Here is a 23,078-nt window from a genome sequence, read left to right on the forward strand (position 1 = left end):
TGAACATTAAGCAAGCATGTGAAAAGTAATTGGGTAGGAAATTTTGATTTCTTCTTTCCCCTCACTCCCCTGAATGAATTTTTTTTTTTACCTGTTTTCTCTGTTCCATGTAAGGAAATAAAACAGGTGCAGACACAGCCAATCTGTAACAAGTCTTGCCCAATTCGGCTTCAAGATATTACGCTTATTATTTGGATTTCATTCAGCTCTGTGTGTTTGTATCCAAGAAACCTATCTGTAATTTTTTACTTGGTTTATTGGATTGAGTATGTCTTTCCATTATATATTCTTTTCTGTACAGCCAGCTGTGCTATGGCCACTTACTGGGCATCTTGGAACTACTACTATGAACTTCAAAGTGCATACAAAGAAAGTTGTTTAAACAGCAGATTTGAACTGAATTATGGGCAAAACTTCAGTTTCTTTATTACAGCATGTCTTTACCATCATATCAGATGTGTTTTATACGTTATATTTGAGTATAGATTTTTTGGCTTTATTGGTTTTCTCCTTCATAAAAAATGAACAATGTTAATTCTAGTTTTAATTAATTCCTTAGTGGGGGTGTGTCATAATTTAGAATTGCAGATTTATATCATTATAGGCACATGCGTGAGGTTAAGTGAGGAGCTGTTTATACTTTTTTCCCCCAACAGCATCTGAGATATTGGAGGAATCTGCTCTACGATGTAGAGTGCACATCATTTATGTTAAAGGACAGAGATAAAAGTAAGCATAAGGGGTCTGAAGACGCAACACTGTCCAGATCAAATATTGACAATGATAAAGGAAAAGCATAAACTCGGCAGGCTTCTGACTTAGTTTTCTTTATTTAATGGAAGAATAAAATGAGAGAAGCAAATTACCTTCTTCCTCTTCACATTCTCCATGGTAGCTGTCAGCTTCACTGGGGGGTCACCATTTAGGCACAAAACCTTTACATAGCTTTTAGTTGACATTAGTTTCATTCCTGTGGGGTTTGGGCACCTAGGCGTTTTCAGGCTGTCTGGAAATATAACGCACGATTGCCTTTCATGAATTTGGTTATTTGTTTGCTGCTTTTTTTATATGCTATTTTTCTTAAGATAGCAATGGCTTTGTGACAGGTGCAGAGGGATAAGGCATTGCTTCGACTGCGTGAGCCGTGGTTTACTAGGACCAGGGAAAGACTAGTACTAAACTAGGTGTCTTTAGTTCTTTTGGGTTCTCTTAATTTGGAATGCTTTGATGTGGATTAGCCTAAACAAGCCATTATTAGCAGAATTGTTTAAATTATCCAAATGGGGTGAAAGGTTTAAATACAATGCTCTCTACTACTTTAACCCTGTAATTCAGAGAACACTCAATGCTATCATCTTAATTACAGCATTGCTGCCAGGAGGCAGTGGCTCTGTGGCAGGATAGAAACTGACAGTCATTCAAAATTTATCTGTCTAATACATAAATCATAGTTGTTCCTTCTTCAGGACTCTCCTTTGCTCATTAAGGAACAGTCATAAATAATAGGGTGGGAGTGGAGAGGAAGAGAGAATAGTTATTACAGCTGGTGATGGGGTCCGAGGCTGTGACCCAGGAAGAGATGACCGGTCCGGGGAGATGGTCCCGAAAGGAATTGCCTTCCCGGGGTCCGGTGTCTTCCTCTCAGCTGCTGGCAGAGGGGCCCTTGCAGAGGCTGTCAGCTCTTTAGTGATATCAGCTCGTGATTCCAGCTCAGCTCTGCAGGGCAGCCTCTAGGCCAAACCAGACCAGAGAGAGAGACGAGAAGGCCCATGTGGCTGGGTGCGCATGAAGGGAGCTTTATTATGGGTCCCCTCCGGCGAAGGGAAGCCAGGGACGAGCTCTTTCTCCCAAGGGGATCGAGGGAGCTTGCCTTTATAGGGATCCAGGGGATCAGCAAGGGGACCAATGGATTACAGAGGGTCTGGGACAGATCAATGGGTTACAGAATGATCTGCATAGGGTATCCCAAAGGATTGTGGGTCTACCTTTCCTCACCATGATCCAAAAGTAGTTGCCTTTCCAGGGAGTCCTGCTGGGCGATTGCAAAATCTTTTATCTCAGCAGACATCCCTCCAGGGCAGTGGCTGGGCATATCCCACAAATAGTAGCAATAGAGTTTAATCAGCTGAGAAGGCTGTCTCCTTCCTACCCACGTGGTGAGAGCAAAAAGAAGGGAGAACTAGGAGAGATCTTTTCTTGATATTGTAGTCATTCCCTCTTTCTTTACAAATTTCTTCTCACAAAGATGGCATGATTTTAGCTGCTAGGTTGTAGCACTGGGAAGAAGGTTACTGATAGCTTTTTCCCATTGGCCTTGATTGCAGCTGGTTTGCTTTTTTGCTTGTTGGGAGACATAGAGCTAAGCTGATAGCAGGAGAGAAAAGGATGGAGGCAGAGACAGCATTACTTTTTTAACACTTCACTGCTTGCATTGGCCTTTCTGAAAATCAGACTGCTGAAGCAGTCAGGGTCATGGGCATTTCAGAGAGCAGCATGGTTGCAAGCAAGCACAGTCATGCTGATGGCAGACAGGGCCTGGACCACCTGCCCTCCATGCCATGAACAGGCTTATAGGGAGGAATTCTTTCCTTTGTGTACAGGCAAAGGCGATGCCACCTAAGGGCATGCAAGATCTGATGTAGGGCATTGGATGGATCCTTTGATGGATGAAGCCATTTGCTTTACATTATCAAAGTGATCATAGAACCTTAGAATATTCTGAGTTGGAAGGGACCCACAAGTATCATCAAAGTCCAGCTCCTGGCCTTGCACAGGAGAGCTCCAAGAATCACGTCATGGAGCCTGAGAATGTTAGGCAGACACTTCTTGAATGCTGGCAGGCTGGGTGCTGTGACCTTGATGCTTTTTCTTCTGTTGTGAAAAATCTGCTGGTGAATTATGTTGAAGATAACCCCAAGAGGGAGAGGAAGAATTTAAGAGATCAGTTCTAGAACTTTGAAAATAAGACTGCTTTCTCTTATGAAAAATACAATTTCACTTGAGAGCTTCAGTGTGTCTCAGAAAACATTTCCCTTCTCAAACCAACTCTGCTGGATATATGTGAATGAGTCATAAAGGAACTATCATGGAATCACAGAATTGCTTGGATTGGAAGGGACCTCAAAGATCATCTCATTCCAACCCCTCTGCCATGGACAGGGACACCTTCCACTAGACCAGGTTGCTCAGGGCCCCCATTCAGCCTGGCCTTGAACACTTCCAGGGATGGGACATCCCCAACTTCTCTGAGCAACCTGTTCCAGTGCCTCACCACCTTCACAGTAAAGAATTTCTTCCTACTATGTAATCTAAACCTGCTCTCTTTCAGTTTGAAGCCATTCCCCCATGTCTTATCACCACATGCCCTTGTAAGATGTTTCTCTCCATGTTTCTTATAGACTCTTTTCTGGTACTGGAAGGCCACAATTAGGTCACCCCAAAGTCTTCTCTTTTCCAGGCTGAACAATCCCAATTCCCTTAGTTTTTCCTTATAGCAAAGTGCTCCATCCCTCTAACCATCTTGGTAGTCCTCCTCTAGACTTGCTCTAACAGGTCGATGTCCTTTCTGTGCTGGGTATTCCAGAGCTGAATGCTGTATTTCAGGTGGAGTCTCAAATAAATATGTTAGGGTAAACGTATTAATGTGTTTTGATGTCCAATGTCCTTAATTAACTATTTCAAGTATAAACTTGCTGCCTAGTTTCCATTTCTTTCACTTCTTTGGAGATACTGGCAGTGAATACCGTTTTCTGCATGGTGCTTTTTCTTGAGCATTTGCAGTTTCTGGCAGTAACATTTTCTGATAATTGCTCCTTGGTTTCACTCATTCCCAGATAGCTTCATGTTTTTCCTCTTCTCCTTCTCTATGTATATTTTCCTTTTTTCCAGTTTAATTGCTGCAGTCCATCCATCCTTACTTCCTATATCCACTAGAAAGTCAACCCCGCCTGTGCTCATCTTTGCGCAGCTTTGAACTGTAAAACTGCTCAATTCTTACAAAATATTTGTTGAAGAAATACAGACCTCAGGTGACTGTAGTTTTTATTCTGAATTCTATTTTTTGCAGAAATTAACTAAAATTTCCACCATTTGATAAGCAGGATTTTCTATTCTCTGTTTCCTACTCTCTATTTCTGTATTTCTGTACTTCTTCCTGTTCTCATGTTCCTGTAAACATTTGCATATTTTAACTATACCAAGCTATATTCTCTTTTTCCCATGTGTGCTTTATCATTAGGTATTTTCACTGTGCTTCTGATGTGGGCTTTTAAAATGATTAATATTTTTAAACTTAGGACAGTCATGTTTCTTTGGTGTAATTACTACAGAGACATACATGGTAGAACTGTTGTCTGCCTAATGTGACTTGGATTGTTTGCCCAGACTGAGGATAAGATCTTCATGGGAAAATAGTTCTGCTTGGTTGGGCTCCTGTGTGAATACTATTCTTCTGACTAAGAGGACCTTGTTGTATTTGATTAGTGTACATATTAAGGTTTTTATGCTTAAAAAAACCAAGCACCCTTCTCATTTTCCTGAAAGCTGTTTTATCTTGTAATGGTGAATGGGACCACACATGTGCTCTCATATGTGTCCTGGGATTTCCAGACAGCATCTGTTATGCTGAGATTTGGCCTTTATTCTGGAGCAAAAAGTAAAGTGAAACTTCCAGTGTGGCTGGTGTTTGAAGAAATAAAACTGTCAGGAATACAAATGTCACTGTTTATTGAGTCTCTGTACAGTGACTAACAGGAGCTCCTGGAGGAGCCTGCATGGCTGGCACACAATCTCCTGAGCTTTCCCACTCCATTGTTATGGCTGGTAAATTTGCAAGTAAATACAAACATGGGAAAAGATATGATGCTTCTAGAGTTAATGACATCCTTCCAAAATCACTTAATTGTGTGCTAGGCAGAGTTTCATTTGCATTAGTAAATGCTTTGATACCTAGAGATGAAATGTGGGGTTGCCTCTTCTGTTAAGCATTTGGGAGCTGGTATTAAACAGCTGTTGATAATGGTGGTAATGTACACTTTGTGCTGAGGGCTTTGCAAACATACAAATCTGTTTCCTTCTCATGGACAACATAGGCACAACAGTATGTATGGAGGACGGAAATGGGAAATTTTAGGTAAGTTTTTTGCCACTTCACTTGGCTTTCTGTGGAAATGACAACAGTGTCATCCTTTTAAACCACTTGCTTTAAACCACTCCTTTAATTTGAGGTTCCATAAAATAAATCTTGTAGTGAAATCAGATTTGGCCAATTGCAGTCTCATTCTACTGATAGATTTTTCTCTCTGGTTGGTAATATTGTTCTGTTCTTTGTGTTTAATCACTGGGAACTTATCAATTATTGCGTTCAGTTTAAATTCCCTGTTACCCCATTCAGCTGGTGTTAAATTCTGCCCTCTTCTTACCTGGCTCTGTTGCGTTTCTACTTGTGTCTGTTGTGACATGCCTTAGTGGATAACAGTGGCCCTACAAAGAACAGTTTCTTCACCTCATAGCTGTAACAGTTTTCTGAGTTTCTGTAAGTAGGAGTAAGTTGCATTTTTACAAGCTGAAGACAAAATTATTTGAAACTTGTGTTCTTCTCTGAGTGTCTCCCCTGCATTTATTATCTGCTAATCCTTTTGGGTTTTTTCAAGTTTTCTGTATTCTGGAAAGAAAAACCGACTAGATTAGAGTGATACTCTTATCTTGTTCCAAATCAGCACTTTGGTAATAGTTTTACATGAGAGAGTGCAAGATATTTTGCAGTGAACCAAACAGCCAACTGCTGTGGGAAACTTACATTAAATGCTAGTAGTTGGATGTTAGTGTATCTACTTCTGTGGGTCTTACTGACTACCATGAGGGTGGAATTTTATAAATTCTGCTAATAACTAACTTCCTAATTTGATGGTTTTTCTCAGTGACTTTCACTGGATTGTTCTGTGAAAAAAACCATTTCTTTAGTTGTCTGTTCTTTTTACAGTGAAGTCAAATTCACCTCTTCTGTAGTTTAGTTGTTTAGTGGTTGCATCTGGCTGTTCCAATGTTTACCCTGGTGTTTTGGGATCTGTGGAGGCCAGGCATGCAGGGCTTCTTATTCTGCCTTCTCAAACTATTTAGTGAAGGAAGGTAAGTATTATGAATCAAAAGAAAAGAGGAAAATTGTGTCCTGCAGAAGTGTAGGTGCTTTTTTACTAAACTAATCTTTATCTAACCAGGAAAAAGGAGAAACTTTCACTCTTGTAATTATGTGAGGAAGGCAGAGAGCTGGGTGCGCTCGTTATATTTACAGGCAGAGCAAGTGTGGTTCTTGTTTAGTAATTGGCTGTAGCGGTATTAAAGATTATTGGAAACTCAAAGGTCAGAGTTTTTGCTGAATCAGGGTCTGTGTGAACTGGAAGGCTACAGAGGTACCTGTGTATCTGAGGCATAACTGATGTGAAAGAGCTGACTTCAGAGGCTGTCCAGCAGGTACAGTAAATTATAGCAGTCTAGTCTGTGCTCTCCCTTGGGGTGTCGGTGACTCTTGAGATGCCCTCCCTGGTGAGCTGCTCTGTGTACATGTGTGTGTGTGCACACAGAGACAAGTTTCCTGAGCTTCAGTTGGCTTCACAAAGTACTTCCATCTGTGTGATCGCCAGCCAGGCAGAGGCGTGGAGGAGGGTGTGACTCCCTCCTTGGGGGTGGTTTGTTTTTGTTTCACAGTATGCCTAATTGTAAAGGCTTTGGCAATAGACTCCACAGACTTTGTTACACCATTGAAGTTTTACTGAACTGACTTAGCTGTGGCCAAAACAAAAGAAGGTAACATCTCATTCTTGCTTTGTTGGTTGTTTCAAAGTAAACAATATTAATGAACAGGTGTGAGAAATCCCATTCGGATTGTGCTGGCATTTCCAGTTCTCTCGGCTCATACTGAATTTGCTTGTTCTGTGAACTTTCTTTTTTCTTTGTGGTTGTAAATCCAGGTTCCTGGTTTGTTGATTTGGGACTTTTTTCCCCTCCTGCGTTTGTCATTTCTCATCTTGCCCCACTCTTTCTCATTCCTGCACAGCTGAGCTTGCTGCAGTGCAGCCCTGTATCATTGTCTGGTCAGTGCCAACACGGCTGTTGTCATGGCTTCAATCTGTCCTCATGCCCTGTTTAGTGTAATGTAATCATTACCTTGGTTGTGGAGAGCGAAGGTGCTCCTGCTAAGTAAATGTTTACCAACACTAATGAAGGCTAACATTAGGGAAGAGAGAGAGAGGGGGAAAGATTGTTTAAAGTCTTGTCTCTTGTTTATTTTAAAACAGAACCTTGTTCCTGAGTGAAGCAATTGATGAGTATTTTCCTTCACCAGACTGTGATCAAAGGTAGGTGCACAATCTTTTACATTTTTATGGGCTGACATACCCAGATATGGTGAGAGGAGCTCAAGTCCTTCTAAGCAGTCTCATGTCAGAAAAGAGGCATGATATTAGGTGGAGGAGGAGGCTAGGCTTTTACGCTGTAGTGTGAAGTTACACTCCTCCTTCATCCCTTTAGGAAGAGTTGCAGAGGAAACAATATCGTGTCTCTGGTATTCAGTTGTACAGTTGTCAGCATGAAGTGGCAGATAAGTTAATTTAGATCAGGAAGGAACTTCTGATGCAGTTCTGGAATGTGATAGGACTGGGTGGCTGCTTATTGCTAAATATTACTTTATTTAATATGGAGTTACTAATTCTATACCTTCTGGGCAAAATTTGGGGCAATGTTGTTCATTATCCATTAACTCTGCCTTTGAAAAGAAATGGGAAGGATGTGGGCTAAAAAGCTTTTAAAGTTTCAGATTTTGCATTTCACAGAGTCTCTGACCCGTGCATAAGAGCTGTAAGATCCCTTTGGGAATAACTATATTTATGTTGCTCCTAGCATACTGGAACTGCATTCGTGACTTACACCCACAGGAAATATCATAAATGTAATTAAAAATTAAAAATAGAAATACTGGATTGGTCAAAATTCTGTGCTGAAGGAAAGGAGTCCTCCTTTTTTTCCCCCTCATTTCTGTCTGGATGAATAGTGAGGGAAGGTTATTCTCATGGAGTTTATTTAGTACGTATGTTTTAATACTGCACTCTAATGTAGCAAAAAAAAGCATTGTTCTGCCAAGATGTGTGATGGAAAACTTGCAGAGATTTATGCTCCTGTGACATTTATAATTTTCAGCTGCTACTATACTTTAAAAAGTGCCAGTCCTGTGAAAGTTCCTACAATCAGTGCAGTAGATGAGGGATGATATAGTCCAGTGAAAGGTTCCTAGATTCTTTTCTTGGAAAGAACAGAGATGATTTAGTTCTGTATGTGTGCTGAACAAATCTGGTTGAAATACTTTTTCATGCCTTAAAGAGTGCTATATGGATTTCTCCGATTGCTTTATGTGAGTAGACCGCTATGGCTTCAGCTATGCAGAAAATCAGGGGCAGAGAAGGGAGGATGGAACAGCTCATGACTTAGGCAAGTAGCCTGAGTTGATAAAAAGGAGATTGCAGCAGCTGGTGCTTAATGCTGAGTTCCAGTGTACAGTAGCTGAGCTGGTGAGGAAAGGTGGATATGCTGAAACAAGGACTTTGGGCTCTTTGAGCACTGCACATGCTGAAATTCTAAATTCCTTTGTATGTCAACCAGAAGCTGAACTTTAACCCTAATTTTCCTGCAAAGGTTCTGATAGTGCTGCCCAAATGAAACATTTCTTCCAGGGCTGACCTCCACTCAGCTCCCACTTTCTTTTGGCAGCCACTCAAGCTGCAGCTTCATGCTTTTTCACAGCCCTAACCCTACCCTAATCCTGAGTTTTCTAGAGACACATAGACAAGAGTCCTTAGGCATTGGTTAGATGAAAGGATTTTGGAAGAGAGGTATGACCTACGTAGTTGGTGTGGCCCTGCTATCATAGCTCATTCCAGTGTGATTCGAATACTGAATCTTGTCTCCTGTGAACTTTTTATCGGTTTTGCAGGTGACATTTGCAGAGAGACTAGTAGAGGAGCAAAAATAACTTGAAATGTGTGATACATGTTTTTATACTTGCAGTACGTTCTTGTGAAGAGTAAAGGGGTAGAAGAAGCTGCAGCTAATTTGGCAAAGTCAAGATTTTAAAAAGAACAAATTAAACAAAAATTTGAGATGGAGTAGAATGAGTGTAGTGACCACATTAGCATTCTATTCAGCTTGAATAGTGGTGTACTTCCAGAGACATTTGGTGTAGTTGTCACGTGTGAAATTGATAAATATTTATAATAAGTGAAAGAGTCAAAATATTAATGGAATGCTTCATATATTCTGCTAGTGTCAATGTATATGTGACATCCTGGCTAGAAGAGCAAAGGGAGAGCAATGTTTGACTTCAGGTACAGCCACAGTAAATTGCTACTGCACCTTTGATTTCATTGACACAAAGGGTAGAAAATGGGGAAAGACAGAAAAAAAAGTAGAAATTATAGGAGATGGAAAGGGGACCATGCAGTTAGAATATATAGTCAGGTAGTCCATGCAGAATCCATTTCACTCCACGTGAAAGCGGAGTTATTGGAAAATTTACATTATTATTACTAATCTAAAAGTGGAATTCCTTGTGCTTTCCTTGTGCTAATACGTGATTCATCCTTAGCAATACTTACTTACTGCTTAAGACTAATGTCTTAATGTTTCCTGCCTATGCCAGCAATATCCCACAGTTAAACAACAGAAAGATTAGTCCCAAAATGCCTATAGCTTACTTTTCAAAAAACTTTTATTTTCCCAGAAGTCTTTATTTTCCTGTGAGATATCTCAACTCTGTCCAGTTGTGGCAGAAAGAGAGGGACAAATAACTTCTTTTTTCTTCTATTATATTTTAACTTTTTCTGGTTCCTAAGAGTGTCTGTTTTGTTAGTCAGTTCTAATAAGGATTTGTCTGCCAGGTATTTCTTTGCAGTCACCTGTTGTTCATTTCCATATCTGGAGCAGGTTACAGTAAACCAGTTCCTCTGAAACTTCTGGAATTGATTTAATATTATCAGTGAGGTCCTGTCATCAAAACATCACCAGAGGTGTGCTAGTTTACTTAAATGGTGTGTCTTCATGACATCATGCCACGTTTATGCAATACAGATGAATTCTAGTGCTTGGACAGGATTTGGTCTTAAACATTTTAATTAGCTTATTGGTCTGAAGTTCAAGAGCACTGGCATATTCATGGTGGATTTTTGCCAGTTACTATTTACATCATTTTTAAGGATTGGCTGTTGCTGAAGATGAACCTGTTGAGTATTAAAGATGAATACAAAGATGAATTAACCATCTGAAATTGTTGGCTCTACAAAGTGTAAAGACCATGTAAGACTAGCAACCTGCATAGCAACACTTGCTAACCTCATTATCCTTTCCTCCATATGGGCGTGCTTTGTCTCCAAGTGGGCTTTGGAGATCTGTGAGATAAGAAGTGTGAGCACAGCTGAACGAAGACAAAAAATTAATTACAAAGCAGAAGGGCATGACTTAGGGTGCTTTGTGGGGGTATGTTCCTCACTTCTGGATGTATTATCTGTTTGTCAACTGAATGGCTTAACTCTGACCCCTTTCACCCTTTTCATCATGCATTTTAAATGAATATCATGACTGGGGAATGCTGCGTTCAATACATGAGGAGCTTGTCCCCTCCCTTATCACAGAAGATGAAAAGTAACACATTATTTTTGGGTTTTCTCCTATAAATGCAAGCACATATTCTTCCTTTCTTTCACCTTCTTCCACAAAATTATTCATGTCCTTAATATAGTACAAAACTCTGTTAATCTCTCAGATTATGCTTACTGTATCTGGTATTAAAGTTGTTGATCCAAGACCCACACCAAAATGCCAAGGTCTGTCTGAAAGCCATGCCTTTAAGAGGCTTCAGAAATCAACTTAGGTTTTGATTATGGATGACTTGGAGGGCTTCCCAGAAAAGACCTGTACAGTTGACAGTTACAAGAGATGAATATTGTTTCCATTGATTTTTAAATCTGTTTCTGCAACCACTACTCACCAGCCTCTTGTCAAGGCACAGCAAGAGCTGGGAGCTGAGGCAAGTCAGAAGGCAAGGGTGACCCCAGTGCAGCAGTGCCACCACTGATGGGGTGCAGTTCTGCAGGGCTGAGCATGGCAGGCAGAGCTGACTCCCTAGTAACAGGGTTTGTTGACACTCCCAGGCAAGATGGAGCAATGAGGATCCATCCCGGCCTTTAAAAGATGGGGCTGGAGACAAAGCAGCAGCATGGGTCCAAAGGCCACCCAGGAGACAGGGCCAAAGACAGAACTGGGTACAAGCTACGCCATACGTATGAGGGATCTTTCCAGGAGATGAGCTACCTGCAGCCTAAGTCAGTCCAGGAGATCTAGCCAGAAGCAGGGCTGCAGACAGGTATACCTGCAGCAAAGTTCAGATAGAGAGCGGGCGGCCAGGCCCAGCCTTTAATCGGGGTGCAGAGGAAGTGTATGGAGGTCCACTTGAGAATAGTCCATGTCATCAAAGGCTGATGGTGCCCTCAGGGTACTGACACCTTTAGTTCCTTAATGGGATGAAAGGTTGCTTGCTCCCTGTACTGCCATCTCACACAAGTTTTAATGATGTAATGGGTACCAATAACAAAGCCTCTTTGTTCACTGAAGAGGAGGAAAAGGGTTTTTCCTCACATGTTTATGCTGGCTTCAGAAAGTGTTGTCTCCCTCGGATAGGCACTTCATTCCAAATGGGGTGGATGGTGGTTGACTTGTCTCCTCCTGTAAGAGACAGAGGTATGATTTTAGGATACAAACCTTTTATTGTTTGTTTGTTTTGCTTTGTTTTGTTTCCCCTCTTAATTCCAACATCAACTACAACCATGGTGGCAACAAGGACCTTTTCAAGAACCACTCTTGTGTTCTATTTCAGCGCCAGGACAAAAAAAAAAAAAAGGATAATATGACATAGCTGTCTTTGATTGAATTTCAGGTGGGGTGGATTTCACCAGTGACAACATAAACATTCAAGCCAGCTAGAAATTTACCAAAACGTGTGCAAATAAAATGAGTTGATTGAAGCTGAACAGATTCTACCTATCCAAGACTGCAGGGTCAATCTCCTTTCTCAGCCCAATCCCAGCCTCAGTTCTGGCAGTGTTCACATGACTTGTTAAGGTAATAAGCTCTTGTTGGGTTTAACTGTAGTCTTCCTTGTGCTTTGGAATGGATTTCTGCTGTCCTTAGTTAGAGAGGAAATTCGGGAGAGGAAACTCTTCCTCTGTTAACAAGCAGATATTGGCTGGGTTAAACGCATCCTTAAATCTTCTATCCCTTCCACAGTTGCTAAAGTGTGTGAGAAGTTTTACCTTTTCCATTGGTGATCCCTAGAAAATCTGAGTTGTGCCTAAGTATCTTTTTTAAAAGAGCTAAGGTAATACAAATTCTCTATCAGTATTTGGGTGAGGAAGGATGGAAGAACTCAAAAGAAATAAATTTTTTTTCAGCTAGTAAGTGCAGTGTTTAAATACCTCAATAGTAATCTGTCTTTGCTGGTATTTTTCCAGGGAAGTTTACACACAAACATGTTTGGTCTTCACTGGCTTCAGTGAGAATTTCAAGATTTATGGGACTGGCTACAATATATCCTGTATGTTGTCTCTACCCGTAAAATACGGTAAATTGAATTAGTGAAGTGGTGGATAGAGCCCTGAAGGACAAGATCTGTGAACAGGGTAGACTGGGGAGGGGGTGTGTGTTTGTGTCACTGAAAAACTTGGGTGAGTAATTCTTATTTGGCATATTACCATAAACCATGCTAGATTTGTTACATGTTTCTGTCTGGAGGTTAAGAATTGTTCCTGGATAGCACTGTCAGTGCTATTGTGCCATGATGACTTACAGATAAGGCTTGATCAAGAAAAAATTTAGAAGAATGTAAACTAAAGCAAGACACATGCCTTCCTGTGTCTTGGTAGCCAGAACCATTTAGGCCTTGACTGTTTCTCAAGTGCAAACAGAGTAAAAAGTATCATAAACCTGAGGTGTTTTGAAAAACATGTAACAGAAAAACATGTCCTTTGAGCATGGCAGGGCATGAAAAATGTGGTTTTTCCAGCTGTTTAAAGTCTTCATGAAGATTCAAGTAAACACTGTAGTATAGCTCAATAAATGAGAGGCATCAGGGAGGCTTAGCAAGTGTCTTGCTTTGTGAAGTTAGGATTTCAGTATAGGTCTGTTAGCAGATTTGCTTGGGCAGTGGGATTTTGCTCTTTTTTAATTTAATGTTTCAAGATTGGGTTGTTTACAAACTAAGGACACTTAGCTGAAACATATTTACCTTGGTATGATATACCCTTTTAAGCTACTGATACAAAGCACAGCAAGAAGTTTGGGTCCTACCAGTATCTTAGAAATTATGCCATTATATGGTATGACCCTGTTGAGGAGGAAATACTGCAAATACTGTTGATGTTTTTGTAAAAACCACAATTCTTTCTTAAGGTGTAGAAATTCTAAAAGACACCTTTCTTTCTCTGAGTTGTTGGTTCTGATTTTCAGATGAGTTTTCCAGATTATGGGCATTAGAAGCAGAGGAAAGATACTGTCTGGCCCAGAAATACTGCAGCAGGCACGATTTCAGCCACTGACAGAAGAGACACTTTTATCTGAATCATGACTAGACATTTTGAGTTTGTTTTCATTTGTCTCGGCATTACCCTCACAAAAGTTACTTTTAAAATCTGTTTTAATTCACAGATCTAGAAAAATTGCCTAGTAAAGATACTGACGCTTTCACAGTGAATTAAAACTTGCGAGGGTAGGCTTGGTTTTCTTGGTAACATTTTCTTGGGTCCCTCAGAAGTAGTCTGCTGACCCTGGTGGAAATCCTCTGCTCTGGTGTTGTATAATTCTGCAGTTGTACCTCTGCTGTCACTATGTGATTAAAATACATTGAGTAGTGAATATAAAGATCATGCAGTAGTGTCAGAAAGGTCTTGTTGTATATCACAGCCAGTACAGGCCATGTTATTGAATTGGGATATGTGGTTATCCCAATGACTGGGAAGCTGTCTGGGAAGGGGAGACTGTCCTTAAATTGTGCAGCAGTAGAGACTGTTTCTTAACTGGTAGCAACATCCGTCATTTCCCTTTATTTCCAAGGCTCTTTGGAAACAATCACCACAAACTGGCATTGTGCAGAACTACATTACTGTGTTATGCCAGGGTAATTAGGACTGAACTGTTTAGAAAAATACCACTGAAATATCACCATAACTACCTGCTAGCATGAGGACGTAGTTCATGTACTTGCCCCTAAGTGATGCTTAACATCAGTTGAGCTAAATTATTCCTCAGCTTGCCGTTGATCTGGGGTACACTGTGGAATAGTTGTGGGAGTTGGCAGGGCATGGGAAAGGGCAGGAGGTCCTGTTTAGGAGGATGAGGAAGAGGAAATCTTGAGAGAAGTACTGGAGTTGCGACTTTAGGCAGTGAGTGTGAGTTAATTGTCTTTGTATATGTGGAGCAGTAGTAATTCTTCTTTCTAACATTTTCTAAATGAATAGATTTGAAAAGATTAGCAGCAGATGTCCAATAAACCTGAATCTCTATAAAACACTGGAGACTGGAGAAAGATGCATTTAAGTGTATGGTGGAAATTCATCTTGAAAATCTTGGCTCTTCTAAAAATTCGTTCTTTTTTGTGTGGAGTCAGAATTTTCTGTCATCTTTCTGATTAGTGGAGTATCAAGAGATTTCCAACATCCGCTGTTTGCGTACTGCAGCTTGAATGGAAAGGGGTTGTTTACTGACATAGACGGGAGCTGGAAGATAAAAAGTTTAATGGTTTTAGGTTATGATTCTATGAAAATTTTTGTCAGCATCATCCATCTGCAGTTCACAAAGAGGCTTGTGGATTTGCAGTGCTGCATTGTAGCATGACATGTATGTGAGAAGATTTTTTTTTTTTAAATGAGGCAAAATAGAGAATTGTCTCCTCTGTTAGATGTGGAAACCACATTCTCCAAAGATGCTCAACTTCCATTTAACTTACATTGATTGATTAGGACAGCAGCTCTAGTTTTATGTGTGTAATCCTTATCCCTCCGCACCTCGTCTTTTATTCACCACTTAGCAATAAATATCTTTGTGTCTATGTGCTTTTCTTTCTGAAAGACTTCAGTGCTTTTTTCAGTTTTCATATTAAATAAATGAAGTGTTTGTGCTTTTTTTGTACTATAAGGTAATGTAATGTTTTTGTAATATATCTTCTAGGATTAAAAAATGCTGAGCAAATCATTGTGCCGTTATAGGACAGAAAGAATACATAACCATGTGCCTATTCTGAATGTGTGTGTTAATTCAGAAGGAAAATGATCTACTCTTAATAAGCATTTTAAAACATTTTCTACCTTAGCTTTCAGGGATTTTTTTCCTGTCCTGTCAAAGCAATGAGGCAGTAGGAAGTATTTTTGAGGCAGACCTTAAAGCACCTACCTGGGCGATTTAACTGTGAGAAGCTGGACATCCTACAACAGCAGGTTAAATCATTGTGGGTAAACCCAAGAGCCTAGTACTTGACCCTTGTTTCTGATTTTAGTTTGTAGTTTGTTATTGTCAGGATAAAATTTTAAGGAGGTGCTTTTTTAACTTTATAACAGAGATATAGCACCTGATGAATCAGTGAGATTCAGTCCTCTTCCAGAGTGCTCTCTAATACCCTGTAACATTCCATCGCATTAAACTCTCCCTGTCTTACTACAGAAGTGTTTGCTGTGCACTGTCAGCTCCTGTTAAAATAACTCCTCTAGAGATGTGTGCTAGTGTGTCATCCTGTCTGAAAACCCTCTACTGTCAAACCCTGACTGGGAAAGGGTACATCTTTGAGCATACCTAGGGCGTTCCATCTTTGAAGAGCAGAGAATGCTGCTGTGGTCAGAAGTGCCTCCTTTCCTGCATGCCTCTGCTTCTCTAGGACACTGTTTTCTATTACATCTTAGAGATCCCTTCTTGTGCCAGGCTTTCAGGGGGATACAGGAATTTAGCTTGCACTCCCCAACCATTGCAACCAAAAATGCTTACATAGGGACAGAACATATTCTGAGATTTATGTATTTGTTCTTTTAACATGTTAATTTTTTATTAGTGGTGCAGAAGATGATTTTTCTTTGTCCCTCTGTAGATTTATTCCTGTCTCCAGATTCCAGTAATAGTGTCTGAATATACAGAGTTGGTTTGCTCCCTGCACTGCCCCGAATGAGATCAGTTCCCTGAGTGAAGCTGCAAACCACATTAGGACAAGAGAAGCAATTTAGTGCCGGTGAATACATTTTCTGAGTGTAGTTTCCCTTATCTTGTCAGCTTGTCAGTCTAGAGGCATCCGTAAACCCGTGACAGCTTCAGAAGATGAACTCTGGCAGCAGGCTGTCAGGGTGCCGGGCACTGCTGTCTGTGGGCTCCCTTTTTTCACTCTCCCCCTTTGCCTGCCTGCTTGCTCTCCCTCTGCCTGCCAGCCTCTCTCTTCTCTGTCTCCCTCTCCCTCCTCTTCCCCACTCGCTCCCCACCTCTCTCTACCTCATTGAAGTGCGTTTAGGTGCTGTTGTTCTTGGTGGTGGTACCTTTTTGGTTTCCTCCTTGATCCTCATGCCACTGGAACAAAAGGAGAACTGGCTGCCCATGGTGCAGCACCTGTCTTTGCAGCCTGAGTAGAGAAAGGGAGGAAAGTGGGGCGTTCTGTATCCTCGCCTGCCTGCGCCAGCAGTGAGCTTGTTCAATCACTTTGCTATAAATGCCTTTGAACTGCTGCCAGATCCCATTGTCTGCCGTACAAATGGAGTTCAACGCCCTACCGTGATTAGATGCGCAATGTGTAAGAGGAGGAAGGAATGGAGCTGTATCCCCACCCTGATGGAGCATCTCAAATCTGCCGTATGCCATGATAAGCTGAGCACTGGACCATGCCTTCCTTTGCACTGGACCATGCCTTCCTTTGCACACCGTCTTCCTTACTTTCCTCTCATTGTTCCTGAGATTTCAGGGAGTGACATGGAAGCTATTCAGAGAGGAGCTGCAAGGCAAGATAGTTTCTGGGGGGAAGGGAACTATGCTTTTGAACTGTTAATGTGAGACTGTGCTTTGCCCACCACCTACCTGTAGCTACAGTATGATACAGCAGCTAGTCATTAATGGTGCTTATGCTCAGCACTGAGGTGCTCTTTTTAATTGCATGAATTTATTTACATTTTTCTGTTTGCCTGTGCTTAAAATTACGGCATCCTTAGGTTCACAAAATGACCTGTCAGACTTTGGCAACGCTGAGTAAAGGGAAGGCAGCCACTGCTACTAATGGTTTATCCATCTACCAACTGTGCAGCCCAGCTGCCCTTCTTCAGAAAGGCCAGCTTGCTCTATGATTTTTGTGAAGACCAGCTCTCAGGCTTTCTTGCTTTCCATTTGGCTCCATGTCTTTCCTTGGGTTGCTGACTGTTTGACCCCTTTGGAGAGAGTAACTTCATGTAAGGATTTCACTTTTAAAGGTAGGAATTTGAATCTTTGTGCCTATCTTCGCTATTCCTTGTCTAAGTGCTACCCAGGTTGTTACAAGAAAACACTGTTTTCTTTCATGCCTTGCTGTTTGACTGCTTGTTAACCAGTCATTATCTGCAAGGACAATGCTTTGAGAGGAGGATGGAGGAGCTGCTATTCAGTGACTGTATTAGGCAGTGCACTAAGTGGAGTTGGCAGGGCTTGTATCTCATACTGATATGCCTGCTATAGTTCCTTGCTCATTAAGCTCTTTGTTAGTTCCTTCTCTTCTGCCTCCCCCTACTCTCCTTTTCCCTCCCCACAGAATGTCTCTGCGTCTGACCTTGCTGCTGGGTTAAATTCATGTTCTGAAATGTGCTGGAGGAGGATGAAATCTGGCCTGTGATGAACTGTTGGCTCATGAATGCACTTGAGTAGCGCAAGGAAGGTGGTTGTAGCTGTGCACGTCTTTGCCTAGGCTACAGCTCATGATGCACTATAAACAGATACTCCCTTGAACCTTCAGAGTCACTTTTTCTTGGGTAGCAGACTGATGGATGAAGAGGTATCAGCAATATTGGTAATTGATGAAATCATTGTAAAGATCAGAGCCATTACAGAGAACATTTTAAAAATCAGATGATGCCTTATACATTTCCTGAGGACTAAACCGCTATTGCTTGTGTTTTGTCACACAGCAAGCTAAATTCTCATTTGCATCTCAAGAGCAAAGATAGTTCTGCTTAGTTAATATTTAGCAAGACGTAAGCTTAGAAATGGAAATTTTTATAGATATTCTTTTTCCTTTCGCCACAGACTAGTAAATGATGATCCTTTGGTTAACAGTGTGTTTGATTTCCATTTTCTTAGTTTCTTAGGAAAAAAGATTGACTTGGAGCATTGAGGGTTTTTCTGGTCATTAAGAAACTTCTTGATCCTCGTGCTGACATATAACTGCCACTCTCCTGGTCAAAGCACATTAAACAGAATTTGGGTCTTTGAAAATATTCTTTTATTAGCCAGTCATGTTCATGTTGATAGTACAGATGCTTCTGCAGTTTGGCCAGATGCTGCTGATGTAGAAAGTAAGAGCATGGCCTTGGAGCATAGACTTGAGACTTTTCACAAGGCCTCTTTTCTTAAGGGTCTTTGGTTTTTCATCTTAAAGTAACAAATATAAGTTAGGTGGTTGGCCTTCGTTGTAAGCAACAATGTAGATGTAGCTCTTGCTACCTAAAACCTCTCAAATGTGGCTATATGAAAGAGTAGAAACAGTTCTCAAATACCTTCTCTACCCTTCCCCTTCACTCCCCAAATTCAGCTCATGAAAGATGAGGAAGGGTGATGGTCTTTGTTTAAGTGATGTCATATGTTTCAGGTTAGCTAAAATTGCAGTGGATTTTTTTCCATATTGTTTAGGATATAGCCTTTCTATAAGCTATTCAATTCAAGAATCCCAAAGATACAAAGAAAAGGTATCTTTTGATAGAAGTGCTTAACCAAAAGAGAGCCAAAGAAACCTATTGAAGGTTGCCTTGCTGCTAACTCCAAAAATCTTGGATCTTACTTCACTGCTGGAATTGTCAGCCTCCCTCCCATGTGGCTTTTCAGCTTTGATGATTTGAAAGAAATTACTAAAAAAATACAAATGCTCTTTCCATAAAAACATTCTCTATTGTTTTAAACCATTTGAAATAATGTATTAACTCCGTTCACCTTAGCAACTTCCTGTTATATTTCCTCTAACCCCACTGCGGTCCTTCACCGTGAAAGAACCATTTCAGGCACAGTAAGATGCTGCACTGTTTCAGGAGTGGAGCAGCCGTTTGCCTGAAGGCACAGTTGAGCTCTGGTTGCAAGGCCCCTGTTCAGCCTGGTGCTGCCACTTGGGTATATATAGACGCATCTGTTGTTGTACCTCCTTTCACACACCTGGACCTTGCTGAATTTTTCTTCCAGGAGGATGAAGTGCCACCTGTAGCACAGAGCTAGGCAGGAGCAGGGTACTGGAGTAGTTATTGCTCTGTGGGGCGCCTGTTTTCTGGTGCTTTGTGATGGAGTCACGTGGTGCAGTAAAAGCATTCAGTTGTGTTTGAAAGCTGGGAACCTTGTTTTATTCTTTGCAACACTCTAAAGAAGGTGATGGTTTCAATAACCTTGTTTCAAAAGTGCTCATTTGTAAAAAATGTTGTTGGATTGCTGGAAAATAGGAGGGAAGGAAGGTCTGCAGACTAAGCCTGCTTACACACATCATGATGAGCCCAGGCATGAAGTGAAAGGAAAACTCTAATGCTCCCTTAGGGCAATAACAAACTTACTATAGACTCAGCAAGCCAGGCCCAGGGGCTTGTGGAGAAGAGCACACATTGTTCTTAGAATATGGCTGATGCTAGAATATTTCACTGCAAGTATGAAGCCATTTTTAATGCAAAATATTCCTCAAAGGAATTTGGTTTTGTAGCTTACTGTTTGAAAAGCTGCTTTCAGTCAATGTGATGCCTTCTTCCAAACAAAAGGCTGTGAAGTTAGGTATTGTATGAAGGTAGTATAGTCTTGCTTTTTCATACCCCTTATATGAGCTGAGATTATGCAGAGACCCTCCTTTTTGGAACTGAAAAAACCCAAATGGAGTAGTTTACCTCTCCCTGCTTTAGTGTGTTTTAGCTTTTCAGCCTTTCTGTGGTGCTTAGTGACCACTCCATATTGTGTGCTTCATTTCAGAATAAGTAAATCATTTTTATACTGAAAATTCAAGTAGAATATATTTGTGTAAAGGCCAAAGAGTCTTCCTTGGGCGAGGGGTGGGGAATGTGGGAGAGCACAGAATACAAACCTCCAGTGTGTCCCACTGATAGATTTAGTTTGTATTTCTGTAAGGAGTGGGGGGGTAAAAGATAAGGTGTTACTTCTGAGGTGGAAGCAGTCATGGCATTGATTCAGCCTGCAGACATTATATTGGTTGGTGAACTACTCTGTTTCGGATTGTGGAAGGAAGTGGAACTCTCCCATAAAAATAGAGGACTCAAATATCTCCTCTTTATTTGTATTCTTAGCATTTGCAGAGTCCAAGGTGATTCTTCATATAAGCAGTTTGATCTAAAATAAACTGTCTGTCTTCCCCCTTTTCAATAAATTAAATGTCACTGCCGGTAGTTTAACCTCTGAGCTGGCCCTTGTTGAATGAATGTGATTCCCGTTGTGATGCAAATAGCAGCAGTGAAGGAAAGGAAATGTATGAAATCCTGGAAAATGCAGTGGAGGGGAAGAGAATTTTCACCCCTTCCATGGAGCAGCCTTTATGTTGTCAGCAAACCAAGCTGAGTTACAATCGTTCTGCTAATTGAGAACTGATGGAGAAGTTTTGACTGTCTGTCTCAGATCTGGTTCTCTGGAGTGTTTGCAGTAGAGCAGCAAGTGGTGGCAAGCCCACCCTTTCCACTGTTGTGAAGTTTGTGTTTTACCCAGGTAACACCAGGATATCAGTTCATTCTGATACATTCACAAAGTGCTCTAGGCTGATGCTCAGCAACTTTGAGTAACATGATTCCCATTTTGGGGATGGAGCTCCGGACAGGTGTGACTGCATCAAGGCAAAAGTGGAGTAAGGGACTGAAGTCAGCCTTTCTCTTAAATTCTCTAGCTTTTAGGATGATGTCTAGCTTCCTTCCAGAGAGTGCATGAAGAACTCTTACTGTCTCAAAGATATTCTTTGAACCAATTTCTGCTGCTTGTGGACCAGTGCACAAAGAGGAAGTTTAAGATTTTAATATCCCACTGTCTCATCTCCTGTGGTAATGGTGCTTGTCCTTTTTCCCCTTCTAACTCTGCAATAACAGAAAGAAGGAAGCCAAACAGGGCACTGAAGTTTCTCTGGCAGTTCCTAATGTTGGTCTCCTGAACACAGAGTTCTTGCCTGTAGCTCATATGTGGAGTCTTCCTCTCTGAATGCTTTGGGAAATTGGCATTTGGGTGAGGGGACAAAATTGGGTCCTTAGTCTACGTGTGCAGGAGTGAGTTAGAAAACAATCACCCTGTCTTAACTCTGGAGGAGCTGAGTGAGAGTAGCACAAAACTTGATAACCCCTACACACACCCCTTGGCACTGCATGGGTAGAGTTCGCTGGCACTGCTACCCAGGGACAGGCCGACTGAGCACAGAGACACCAGGGCTTGAAACCAAGAGCCACGTCCCTGGGTTTCCTGAAGCTGAAATGGCCAATGCATTTGTCAAACTCTCACCTTGTATGGCTGAGGAAGAGAAGGATGTTCAGGTCTGCTCTCCTGGGTGGGGTGATACTGGTGACTTTGCACACTTGACCGTGCCCCTCTCAGCTGGGAGGGAAGTCAGGCAGTAAAGCCAGTGCCTGGCAAGCAGAGAGGAGACTGGGTTGCATCCAGTGGCAGGCAGCTGCCTCATGATGCTGCCTGGTTGTGTCAACTAAATTGGTTGGAAAAATCCAGGCAGGCAGTGAGGAATATGGGCAAAAATAAACATGGAACCACTGGTGCAGGATTCTTGCTATAGGTACCAAAATGTCAGCAGGTGCTTTGAATGTGCTTTCTGTTAACACTTGCAATCACAAATGTTCTTAGCACTTCACGGGAGAGTGGGGACAAAGTCAAAGCATTTCAAATTACTACAGAAGCATTAACCCAGATTCATAATGAAGACTGAATTTTGCAGGCTTCATTTCTTTGTTGTATAAGAAAACAGCATGTCTTCCAAAAAACTGTAATCTTTATATTTCAGCTACCAAATTAATTATGTGAGATGTCTCCTTATAATTAAGGAGACCAAATCATTACAGTTAAAATTAATTTCTGTATTTAACTTCTAAAATTAATGTCTAAAGTTTTTTAATAGGTTTATCATTATATATACTTTAGTAACATAATTATAGCTCTTCAAAGTTGCTGTCTAGCTAAAAATTATTTAATTCTTGTGTTTTGTCTGCAGTGGAGAAGGTAGGAAACTTCAGAGTTGAGATATTCAGACTGCCTTTGCTCTTTCATTTGCAGCACTGTTGAATAGAAAAAGAAGGAAAATGTCTTGTCTGGAAGTATGGTGTGAATCTAATCTGAGGCTACGAGAAAGCATTAATTATTTAGTTATAGTGTTGCTGCAAAGTCGAGTTTGAATTACTCGAATGCTGAATGCAGTTGTTTCTTTCCCATCACATCTGTGCATGGTGTAGTGTTAAGTGATCTGAAAACTATGAAGTATCTGTTACCTCACCGGGGTCAGTTAGCACATTTGAATCTGGGATTTCAACATTGATGATGAAATTTCAGCATTTATAATGTTTCTTGGGAGTATTCTTTAATGCAGGTGGTCTATACTGTCAGCTAGTTAATACCACTTGTGTCCCTGTGTGGGACACAGTTCACAACTGAAAGGACAGAAAGCACTGTAAGAATGTAGTTGAGGCAACTTTACTGCCTTAATGTAGCTCTTGCCTTCCATTGCTCCAGTATGCTTTGCTCTGGACAAAGGAAAGGAATGAATGCAGTGAGTACTGCAAGTGTGTTAGATTTTCACAACCAAACCAGTAGTGCCTTTAGTCAGGATA

The 23,078-nt window shown here is 41.1% G+C and overlaps 1 protein-coding gene across 5 annotated transcripts in view; it reads left to right on the forward strand.

Annotated features, from left to right (window-relative positions):
* NDST2 (N-deacetylase and N-sulfotransferase 2) overlaps positions 1-23,078 on the forward strand; it is a 107,296-nt gene that overhangs the window by 46,968 nt on the left and 37,250 nt on the right. For 3 of the 5 annotated variants that reach the window (XM_017725886.1, XM_017725888.1, XM_017725889.1), the window contains exon 2: positions 7,293-7,352. The exons of 1 other annotated variant lie outside the window; for it this stretch is intronic. The gene's annotated coding sequence lies outside the window, so the exon portion shown is untranslated. Of the gene's footprint in view, positions 1-6,412; positions 6,469-7,292; positions 7,353-23,078 lie in introns of those variants that run through there. One more of the 5 variants, XM_017725887.1, reaches the window with a different exon arrangement.

The sequence above is a fragment of the Corvus brachyrhynchos genome, unplaced genomic scaffold (genome assembly GCF_000691975.1).
Source record: "Corvus brachyrhynchos isolate BGI_N302 unplaced genomic scaffold, ASM69197v1 scaffold61, whole genome shotgun sequence".
In the NCBI taxonomy this organism is placed as follows: Eukaryota; Metazoa; Chordata; class Aves; order Passeriformes; family Corvidae; genus Corvus; species Corvus brachyrhynchos.